Here is an 11,693-nt window from a genome sequence, read left to right on the forward strand (position 1 = left end):
TGTCGCTGGTAATAAGACATTGACTAATTGTAGAATGAGCTATACACTTATTCAAGAAGATTGCAACAGTCGAGTCTAATCCAGAGAGGCACTCATAACCAAAAGAAGATTGCATTGGTCCATTGGAGGAGAATGAACCCCCTAGATTAAACTAGGTTAAGTCTACTTTCAACTATTTTAGTCTAAAGCAAAAAAAAAGAAAAAAAAAACTATTTTAGTCAATAAATTAGAAATCTTTGCCTTTAAATGTGTTATTTTACTTTACTTTATTTCATTCTAGTCAAATAGTCATTCTTCAATTAACTGATTTCTTGAACAGTAATAAGCAACTAATACCGCAATGGATATTAATTTATACCCTCTTTTACAAGTACGAAGTTTATTTATAAGCTAATTTTACACTCGTAAATTCCACCTTCCTTGCTAATTAACCATTCTAATCTTTGATTCCGTTCTTCAAAACATGCATTGCCCAACTTGGACTTGACTTTGAAATTTAACTACTATAGATCAGCCAAACTGTCTTTGAGTTGCTTCCAAGTGTAGAAATCTGAACTCAAAAATATCATTTCTAGCATCCCTTCTCTTTGATAGATGCATTCAAGAAAACTTCACGTAACTTTCGTAGTTTTTTGCTAATAACAACTAATTGCACTTTAATTTAATTTGTTTCAGTTTTGACTTTTGTTTCAAGAGGTTAGTGTACTATGTTTAAGTGGAATTATTATGTGGAAATAATTAACTAATGAGCAACAAAAAAAATTCTCAGTGTCGTTAAAAACGACTATCAACTTCCATCACCATTAGTTCTTAGACTATGCTTCAACAAACAAATATTTTTTTACAATATTATGTCAATTAAGATTTTTTTTTTAATATTTCTCTCTCTAATTATAACTCCAATTCCTTCAAAATTGGTAATCAATTCTATTTTCAATAGACATTTAACAATTGAATTCAATTTTGAACAACTTGGAGCCTAATCTTCTTTTTTGCACTATTATGGATATGAGATTTTGACTAATTAGTTTACTTTAATTAATTTTGCATCCTTCAAAGTTAATAAGTATAAAGTGAATACACATATCTAGCTCAAAAATAATATTAAAGCTGCTCTTTTTTTCCTATCTCGTGGTTTGATACCGTCTAGCCTCTAGCTAAGAAATCTTGAATTCGTATATCATGTTGGTGAGAAAATCGTGCGTAACTAACTATGCTTATGGCATAGTATTATATGCTTATCAATCGTCTTTGAAGAAATAGTAAAAATATCTATTCAATGTATTCATAGGAAATTGTAATTGATAAAGATTGTTTCAGAACGTGCGAATCGGGTAAACTTGAAAAAATAAAATTTATATTTTTTTAATTATATGAAATATCACTTATTATAGATAAAACAAAATCATAAAAAATATCAAATAATATAAACTAGAGGAAATAAAAAGATCACGTCTAATCAAAGCATAAGAATTCATCATCCATCTGATGTTTTAGCAGGGTATTGCGTATGGAATTGTCCCAAAATTGGAAAGGGTAATTTGCACGGCATGCCAACCCTTGTTGTACTTCATTCAAGTAGTGCTCGTATTTCTTTCTACTAGTTTAGGTGTACGCGCGCGTACGAGTTCAAATATTTCATTAAATAAGATATTTATTTAAATAATAAAGATAAATATAATAATTAAATTTATTATCTTTTTAGTATATAAGGATGGAGAATTTATTTATTAAACCTAATCTTTACTAAAAATATTTTTAAAATTCGATCGACATTCATCTACCATATGTAAATTGCAACAAAACAATATAATAATGAAGACATCAAAATAATATAATTAAATCTAATCTTTACGCTCAAAAATTTTCTCAAAGTCGTCCGACACTCATCTACCACCTATAAATAATAACAAAATAATAAGATAATAGAGATATCGAAATAATACAACTAAACCTAACATTTACTTAAAAAAATTTCTCAAAGCCGACCAACATTTATCTATCACATGTAAACTGCAACAAAATAATACGATAAAAGTGATACCAAAATAATACAATTAAATTTAAATTTTACACACAAATTTTTTTTTAAAATCCAATCGAGATTCATCTACGAACTGTAAACTACCACAAAATAACAAACTAATAGAGATATTACGATAATACAATTAAACCTAACCTTTACCTAAAAAAATTTCGAAGTCGACTCACATTCATCTAGCATCTGTAAATTAAAATAAAACAATAAGATAATAAAGATATTAAAACAATATAATTAAACCTAACCTTTACACAAGAAATTTTTCAAAGCCAGCTGACATTCATCTACGACCTCTAAACTATAAAAAAAAAATAGTGATCACAAAGCTTCAATTTTGATCCAACGAATTCTTGTTTGAGCGAAAATTTTGACTCTGAAGAATGATTTTGAATGAAAATAAAGAAGATATATATATATATACATGTTGAATTCTATTATGCTGACAAAAATAGTGAATAAGTTGAGGGTTAGAAAATCAAACATCCACCAATCTAGACATGCAATCGAATCAGGTTAGATGAGCATCAATCATATTCTCCCAATAGGTAAACCGGTTTGTTCTCTAGTTTAACGTACATTTTAATATTTAGAAAAATATTTCCTTAGTCCTATTACCATATATTTTAGGAGTCTTATATATTTTAGGAAGTCTAGTAGAAGAAAAAATCAACTCCAAGGCCATATATTTCCCAAGTTTCATAGCAATAGCTGTTGTTTTGGCATCAACTCATTCCTTCAATCTTCCTCAAACGTACTTCAACTGCATTCATGATCATTTCTCCACAGGTTTATCGTTCGGTACTGTTAATCGTCGTCACCATCATGGTCATCATCGTCATGACACTGACGAAGATAAGGAAAAACAATCACCCTGTGACAAATTTTCACCCAATTTCCCCACTATAGACCCTAGTACTACGTCAATTTTATGTGTTGATCGGAACGGATGCTGCAATTTCACCATAATGCAAGCTGCAGGCCTGCAGCTGATTCTGTTGAGAATTTTAGTGCCAAAATAAGCTTAATGTGGATAAACAACAGCATGTATTTCTAAGCAATACAATTAGTTGTTCCTTCCTTCCCATTTTAACGTCCTTCAACTTTTTCCCACAAAATAATAAATACATAGTATATTTTATTAAGTTACCCTAATAAAAGTTTATTGACCTATTCTTCGTAGAAACTATGTCAATAATAGTATATTTGAAAATCATTACTAATTTTAATCTTAAATTTCTAAAATAACCATTACTTTGTAATAATTTTCTTGAACTAAAATGACTTGTTTTATTATGTACGGATTTTTGTTTTACTAGTTTAGCCGTACGTGTCTTGCACATGTAACTTTTGATTATTTAAAATTAGACAATTTAATCTATTACGAAGTTTTTTAATGAAGTACAAAAAGTTTAAAACATATATTTTATTGTAAGCACATATATATTTTACCACCATAAATTTCAAGTAGTTAATGGATTTAATATATTGTAGATGTAGATGTAGATTTATAAACTTTTTAAATCTTCTTAAAATCAAATTTAGTTGATTTACAATTCTTAAACTAATAAAAAAATATTAGTTGTTATTAATTCTAATGACTTCTAATAAGGAAAGATTTTACCATAAATATATTTAATTAATTTTCAACTCTTAAATATTAGAAAAAAATAGTGAAAAAATAATTTTATCTAAAGCAAAAAATTTTAATGAAAGACAAAATATTCAAACGATATTTCTAAGGCCTGTCACACTTTTAATATATTACAGATTCGATTAAATTATGGAGTGAAAAGGTGATTATTCCAAAAACAAAACCTAACATCACATTTCAAGGGCAAGGGTATACGACCACAGCTATCGTATGGAATGACACATCCAATTTGCAAATGGCACATTTTATAGTGGCTCTGTCCAAGGTTTCTCTACCAACTTCATTGTCAAGAATGCAAGTTTCATGGTATACAAATATAGCATGAAGAATCCTTTTCTTTTCTCTTTCATTTTCACGCAGAAACAAAGTATAACTATTTATTTCACTACTTGTGATTCCATTGTCCAGAATACTTGCATCCAATGGCAGGTGAGGAATTACAACAAGGAGATTCGAAAAAAAATAAAATTCTAAATTACACACAGATCTTGTGAACTAAGTTTATGACAACCTTTGCCACTACATTTAGAGACTTTCCTTATGTTTCAATAATTTATATATGTACACGAAATTCAACAATTGGTTTGCATATCAGAATTTTTGGACGAATAGAGTTCAGACTTTCAGTTGATTATCATTAATTATACATAGCTATGCTTTTGCATGCTCGCACACCCATACATATTTTTATGTTTTTCAATAAATACAGAATGTAGCTCCAATGCCTGTGCCAGGGGTGGTAGGAGCACAAGCAGTGGCGATTAGGATAGCCGGAGATGAGGCTGCCTTCTGAGGTTGTGGATTTTTAGGAGCTCAGGATACCCTACATGATGATAGGGGTCGTCATTACTTCATGAATTGTTACATTCAAGGTTCCATTGAATTTATTTTTGGCAATGGAAAATCACTTTACGATGTACATAAATTTAATTTCACCTAATCATGTCACGAGTACGAAAAAAGTATCGCTTATGACTTCAAAGTATACATGTTTTCTTTAGGAATTCAATTAATTTTAAGTGCATGTATGTTGGGTACTATATAGTTTTGATGATTGACAAACTAACACATGAATGAAAAATGTTACTTGAGTTGTTCCACGCATAGGAAACTAGATTTTCAGTTTCACTGATATATGCAGACAAGATTGCTTAAAGACAAGAACGAATAAGCAAGCCTAATTCTGATATACTCAAGCTACTGATCATGTGGGGAATATAACAAGTTGAATTTGATTCAAACACTTAATGATAAGGAAAAACAATTTGAGTTGAAAAAGGAGTCCTACGTGAAGAAGGAGTTTCACTTCTGAGTATATCTTGAAGAGTCCTATGTGTGCGAGGAGAAAGATTCTGATAAATAAAAATGTGCTAATTTAAAAGAGTTGGAGTTTTACTACAACACTAAGGAGACAAGAGTTGGAATTAAAGAAAGAGTCTCACTTAAAGTAGAACTCTATGCAATGAGAGTTCCTAATTAAAGGAGGAGTTTGAAATAAAGAATGACTCTTTGAAGAGTTGTGCTTAAATAGAAGATGCATCAGTCAGAATAATTCACGCACTTACAAAGCAGAAAAGCACAATCGACAGATTGACTTCACGAAGTGCTACTCAATCACTGAAGAAACACATTGAAGAACCTGGTTCTAAGTATAGAATCTAGCTAAGAGTTTTAGCTTTGATTTTTAGAGTTGTTCATTGTGTTTGAGCTATTGATGTAATATTAGTTTCAGTATGTTATAAACTGAATTAGGAGATAGTCTTCGAGTTGGAAAAAACTCAGAGACTTTGGAAACGCATAACTTGGGAGGTGTGTGTAGTTAGGAATTAGAGTTTATAATTCCTAGTTGTTGAGTCAAAGAAATTAGAGTTTATAATTCCTAGTTGTTGAGTTATAGGGATTAGAGTTTATAATTCCAATTTGTTGGTTACAAGAGTTTTGTAATCAGTCGTTGTTGAGGCTTAGAGTTATTTAGTGAAGTTGGGGTTAAATATTGTAGAGGTACAGGTCGTGGTTTTTTTAAACCTTTTGAGCCGGGTGTTTTCTACATAAAAATCATTATGTTCTTTACTTTCTGTTTTACTATTTCCTTGGAACACGTTAGTGGAACACGTCAGGCAACCTGTTCCATCGATAAGCAACAGTTAGGCAAAAATAAGATAATCAGTAGGGCACGAACTCTAACAAGTGGTATCAGAGCGAGGTTGTCTTAAAAAGGGCTAGCACCTAAGACAAAGGTCAATATGATGAATTCCACAGCACCTACTGGTCACAGTGAAGGTCAATCCACTATTAGGCCTCCATTCTTTGATGGTTCTCACTTCAATTGATGGAAAGCTAGGATGAAAATATCCATTCAAGGGAAAGACTACGAGTTATAGGATAGGATCACTGATGGTCCTACTATTCCAATGAAGTTAGAAGATAGAAAACATGTTAAGAAAGTAAGAAGTGAATTCACTCCTGATGACTTATTGGCATTAAAGAAAAATGCTAAGGCCAAAAATATTTTGGTCTGTGGATTAGGACCTGCTGAATATAACAGGGTATCAACATGCACCACTGCTAAGAAAATTTGGGATGCTCTAGTAAATGCTCATGAAGGCACATCTCAAGTAAGAAAATTCAGAATTTCTCTTCTTTTCACTGAGTATGAGGCATCTAAGATGAAGGAGAATGAAACCTTGTATGAGATTATGACAAGGCTTACTGCCTTAACAAATGAGCCGACCTTAGGAAAAGCTATATCTGAAGGAGAACAAGTCGAGAAGGTACTGAGGGTATTACCAAAATCAAGGTGGAATTTTAAGGTGACTGCAATCAGGAAAGCAAATAAGGATCTTGCAGGCATGACCTTGGATGAATTAGTGGGGAATTTAAGAACTTATGAAATGGAAATTGATGGAACTAAAGTGATAGAAGCCCCAGAGGATACCTTAGCTCTGAAGGCATCTTACAGTGATGAAGAAATTAAACTTGATAAAGAACAAGTTGCCTTTATAGCTAAAAACTTCAGCAAATTTTTCAAAAGGAAGAAGGAAACAGATAGCAAGAAATGGCCAAATGACAATCTAAATGGATGCTACAAGTGTGGTAAAACTGATCATCATATCAAAACTTGTCTTGTCTGGGAAATAGAATAGAGAAAGGAAAGGAATGAAAAGAAATTGAAAGAAAAAAAAAACAAAAAGAGGGAAGAATATGTAATGGTAGCAGCTTGAGGATTTGACTCAGATGATGATGAAGTTGATGAAGCAGCACTCATGGCTCTTGAAGATTCAGACGGAGGAAGAAGATGATGCTTCTGAGGTAAGTATACTTGAACTTAAAGAAAAGTTGCATTTGTTTTCTAAAATAAAACTTATTTCCTTGATGAGTGTACTAATTGATGACTTCCAAGAATCAACTTCTAATAGGGATGAGTTGTTCAATAGTCTTGCAGGAATCAAATTTGATTTTATTGATTTAGAAGCTTGCAAGAACACTATTGAACAGGAAAACTGCTCTCTCAAGAAACAGGTTGAGCAACTTGATTTTTCAAATAATGATTTTAAGTCTGAAGTTCTAAAATTGGCACACTCTAAAAAAAGAAAAAACACTAAGAGTAAAAAACAAGAAAAAGTTGAACTTGAATTGGTCAAGTACAAAGAACAGTGCAATAATGCAACAGAAATGGTAAATAAACTGAGTCAAGAAGTCTCTAAACTAAAACTTGACCTTGAAAGAGCAAACAGGTGGACAAATTCCTCAAGAATTATTCATAAGTTGAGTGAAATATATCACAGTGAAAAAGCTGATTTGGGTTTTCACAAAAGTCTTGATGCTTATCAAGACTTGTGCTATATCTGTGGAAACCTTGGACAACTAACCACTGAATGTCCAGTTGCTGCCAAAAGTAGATTCAACAGTCTAAATCTGGCAAATAAACTATCTCAGATCAAGAAAAGGATAACTAAACCTAGTCAGAGAAACAGGTCACGTAACCTATTGCCTGTATGGGATAGAAAAATTTGATTCATCTATTTACTCAGAAGAAAGGACCCAAGCTTGTCTGGGTGCCTAAAGTTAACCCCTAATTCGTTTTGCAGGTAAGAGTGAAAGGAGGAAAGAAAAATTTATGCATCAATAAATCTTGCTCAAGGCATAAGACTAGAAAAAAATAAAGTTTCTTTCACTCACCACATTTAAAGGGGGAATAGATCATTTGAAAGATGGCCAGATTTGTAGCGCTCGTGTAATAAGGAAGCAAGGAAGATTTTAAAAAAATGAGAAAAGAGGATGACTGTGAAACTGATGAGCATGCACAGGAACATGTTGTACCACCTGGTTTAACTGTTGTACAGACTGAAGGCATATTGATAGGGGGAACAATAAATAAAGAAATGGATGCATCAATAAAACCAACACAAGTTGCTGGTAATTTTGTTGGTAGTTCATAAAAATTGGTGTTGTCAAAAGAATCTTAAGATATCTCATGTGAATTAATGGCTTGAGACTATGATATCCAAAGGAAAGTAATTTCACTCTTGAGGGCTATAAAAATATTGACTATGTGGGTTACTTAATTGACTGGAGAAGCACCAAAGGCACTAAGTAGAGAGCATTTTGAAAGGAATAGGTTAGACTTGAGGATGATTAAAATTGTATGAAATCCCCTCAACGATTGACTAGAATAATCATTTTTCTTTTTAATATTATTAGCTAAAAAGTTATTCTATTCAGTCTTGCACATTTAGTTGTGTCCCAATTCCAAATTTTTTACTTTTCTAACCTAATTTTGCATTAGATTGTGCAAGCAAGCAATTGTGACCACAAAGTTCTTATTATCAGGTATGTTCTAAACTGACATAAGCATAGGCTGTCTAAGTTTAAATAGTTGAGCACACCTGTTCAATTCCACACACTTCATCCTCTCATTATCTAATAAGCTAATGAATTATTGACTAAACTTTCGTTGATTCTCTCCAAATGGGTGTGCACAAATGTGTTAATCCTATACCAGAAATTCCTACTTCTTTCTCAACCAAAATATCAGTTGTGTACCATGGATTTGTCAAGCTTGATCATCAATCACATGCAACATATATTTCTGAAGAATGAAAAGGAACATGCTTTCCCTTTTAGTTCCTAATTTTATTTTTTTTTTGGACTTCTCAGTCCTAAATCAGGTTTGACTTATAAAAAAATAGTTTTTCTTGAACAGATGAATCATATTGCTCTACTTATTTCAATAAAGAGGGCTAACACTCATTTGAAAAAAAAAAATCTGAACTAGAAGCTGCACAAAACAGTCATGAAGTGGAATAAGAGAATCTTAAGGCTAGGATCATGACTTTGAAGCTTGACCTTGATTGATAGAGGGATAAAAATGTTGAAGTCATTCATCAATTGACACAGTTGATATCACCTGTTCCACCTTCCTCATCAGCTCCTCACTATTTGTATCCTTAGCCATGTCCTACTTTTCTATCATATTTTTTTAATGCTAAATTATTTTGCTTTGTTCAGTACTAGCTTAGGTTTAATGTTGAACATGCTCTGTCAGTTAAATGGAATGGTTATCTTTGCTAAATTGACTCATATTTTTGCTCTCTTTAATACATTACTAGGTTGGCTAAAGTCTTTGTCTGATTGTTCTGGTGATAGCCCCAGTGGTCCTGAGTAGCATAACAAATCACTTTGGCTAGTATATTACTGCATTGAAATGGTTTTTTGATGATGCCAAAAGGAGGAAGATAAGAGGGTTGTGTAATGTTTATAACCCATTGACTAACTTTTTTCATTCTAGTGTTTTATACATTAGTGCCTATAGGTGAAGATATTTGAATGCACTAAGACAAGAGGTTTGTCATCATCAAAAAGGAGGAATTTGTTGGGTACTATGTAGTTTTGATGATTGAAAAACTGACACATGAATGAAACATGTTACTTGAGTTGGTCCACGTATAGGAAAATAGATTTCCAGTTTCACTGATAGATGCAGACAAGTTGCTTAAAGACAAGAATGAATAAGCAAGCCTAATTCTGATATACTCAAGCTACTGATCATGTGGGGAATATAACAAGTTGAATTTGATTCAAACACTTAATGATAAGGAAAAACAATTTGAGTTGAAAAAGGAGTCCTACGTGAAGAAGAAGTTTCACTTCTGAGTATATCTTGAAGAGTCCTATGTGTGGGAGGAGAAAGATTCTGATAAATAAAAATGTGCTAATTTAAAAGAGTTGGAGTTTTACTACAACACTAAGGAGACAAGAGTTGGAATTAAAGAAAGAGTCTCACTTGAAGTAGAACTCTATGCAATGAGAGTTCTAATTAAAGGAGGAGTTTGAAATAAAGAATGACTCTTTGAAGAGTTGTGCTTAAATAGAAGATGCATCAGTCAGAATAATTCACACACTTACAAAACAGAAAAGCACAATCGACAGATTGACTTCACGAAGCACTACTCAATCATTGAAGAAACACATTAAAGAACCTGGTCCTAAGTATAGAATCTAGCTAAGAGTTTTACCTTTGATTTTTAGAGTTGTTCATTGTGTTTGAGCTATTGATGTAATATTAGTTTCAGTGTTTTATAAACTGAATTAGGAGATAGTCTTCGAGTTGGGGAAAACTCAGAGACTTTGGGAACGCATAGCTTAGGGGTATGTGTAGTTAGGAATTAGAGTTTATAACTCCTAGTTGTTGAGTCAAAGGAATTGGAATTTATAATTCCTAGTTATTGAGTTATAGGGATTAGAGTTTATAATTCCTATTTGTTGGTTACAAGATTTTTGTAATCAGTCGTTGTTGAGGCTTAGAGTTATTTAGTGAAGTTGGGGTTAAATACTATAGAGGTGCAAGTCGTGGTCTTTTACACCTTTTGAGCCGGGTGTTTTCCATATAAAAATCATTGTGTTCTTTACTTTCTGTTTTACTGCTTCCTTGGAACACGTCAGTGGAACACGTCAGGCAACCTGTTCCATCGATAAGCAACACTTAGGTGAAAATAAGATAATCAGTAGGGCACGAACTCGAACAATGTAGAACTGCCAATTTATACTAATAGCAAGCCCAGCAGCCATAGGAGTGAAGTCGATAAACGAGGCAGTAACAGCATACGGAAGTGCTACCAAAGACGAAAATAGTGGCTTTGTATTCGTGGACTGCACTTTGGGTGGCACTGGTCGGATATGGTTGGGGCTTGCATGGAGGCCCTTCTCTACTGTCGTCTTTGCTAACACTTTCATGACAGACATCGTGGCTTCCGGGGGCTGGAACGACTTCAATGATCCTTCAAGAGACCAGTTAAGTCATTGTATAATCATTTCATCTAAAAATTTGAATTATAGAAATGTATGACAATGAAGTTTATTTGTTTAATTAATTTTCAAATTAATATTAGTTACTATCATCGACCTAATTATATTAATTACTCACTATATATTGACCATAAGTTTAATTGATCGGAATGATTAATATATGCAGGACAATCTTCTATGGGGAGTACAATTGCACCGGAGCAGGATCCAATATGGCGCTCAGGACACCATATGTGCAAAGACTAAATGACAAACCAAGCTCTCCCCTTCCTCAACTCCTCTTTTATTTATGCTGATTTCTGACTCCAATATTTCTCCTCTTAGCAACTCTTCCTTCTCCTTCTTCGTACTTTTTCTTTCTAATTATAACTACATGTGCGTGCATTCGATCACATGTATTTTAGTATTGAGCAAGATTGTTGTAATATTATTCTGGATTTGTCTTATATAAAAATCCACTTATAATATTATAAATGAACTTCTACTTAATTATTAGTGTTTTAATTTAATTTGTTGTATAGATGATCATCTATCTTATTTTTCAAGTCATTAATTCTACTAACTTAGATATATGGTTATCCTTAATTACCTTTAAAGTGTATACACAATATTATACATTATCAAAGAACATTTCTAATTATAAACAATAATTTGACGATGAATTTTGTTCTATTATACTATCCCTAATTAATCTTT

At 32.3% G+C, this 11,693-nt stretch overlaps 1 pseudogene; it reads left to right on the forward strand.

Annotated features, from left to right (window-relative positions):
- Positions 1-11,300, forward strand: part of LOC107876622 — a 34,802-nt pseudogene extending 23,502 nt beyond the window's left edge.
- The last annotated feature ends 393 nt before the right edge of the window (positions 11,301-11,693 follow it).

Source organism: Capsicum annuum, chromosome 7, assembly GCF_002878395.1.
Source record: "Capsicum annuum cultivar UCD-10X-F1 chromosome 7, UCD10Xv1.1, whole genome shotgun sequence".
NCBI classification, from domain to species: Eukaryota; Viridiplantae; Streptophyta; class Magnoliopsida; order Solanales; family Solanaceae; genus Capsicum; species Capsicum annuum.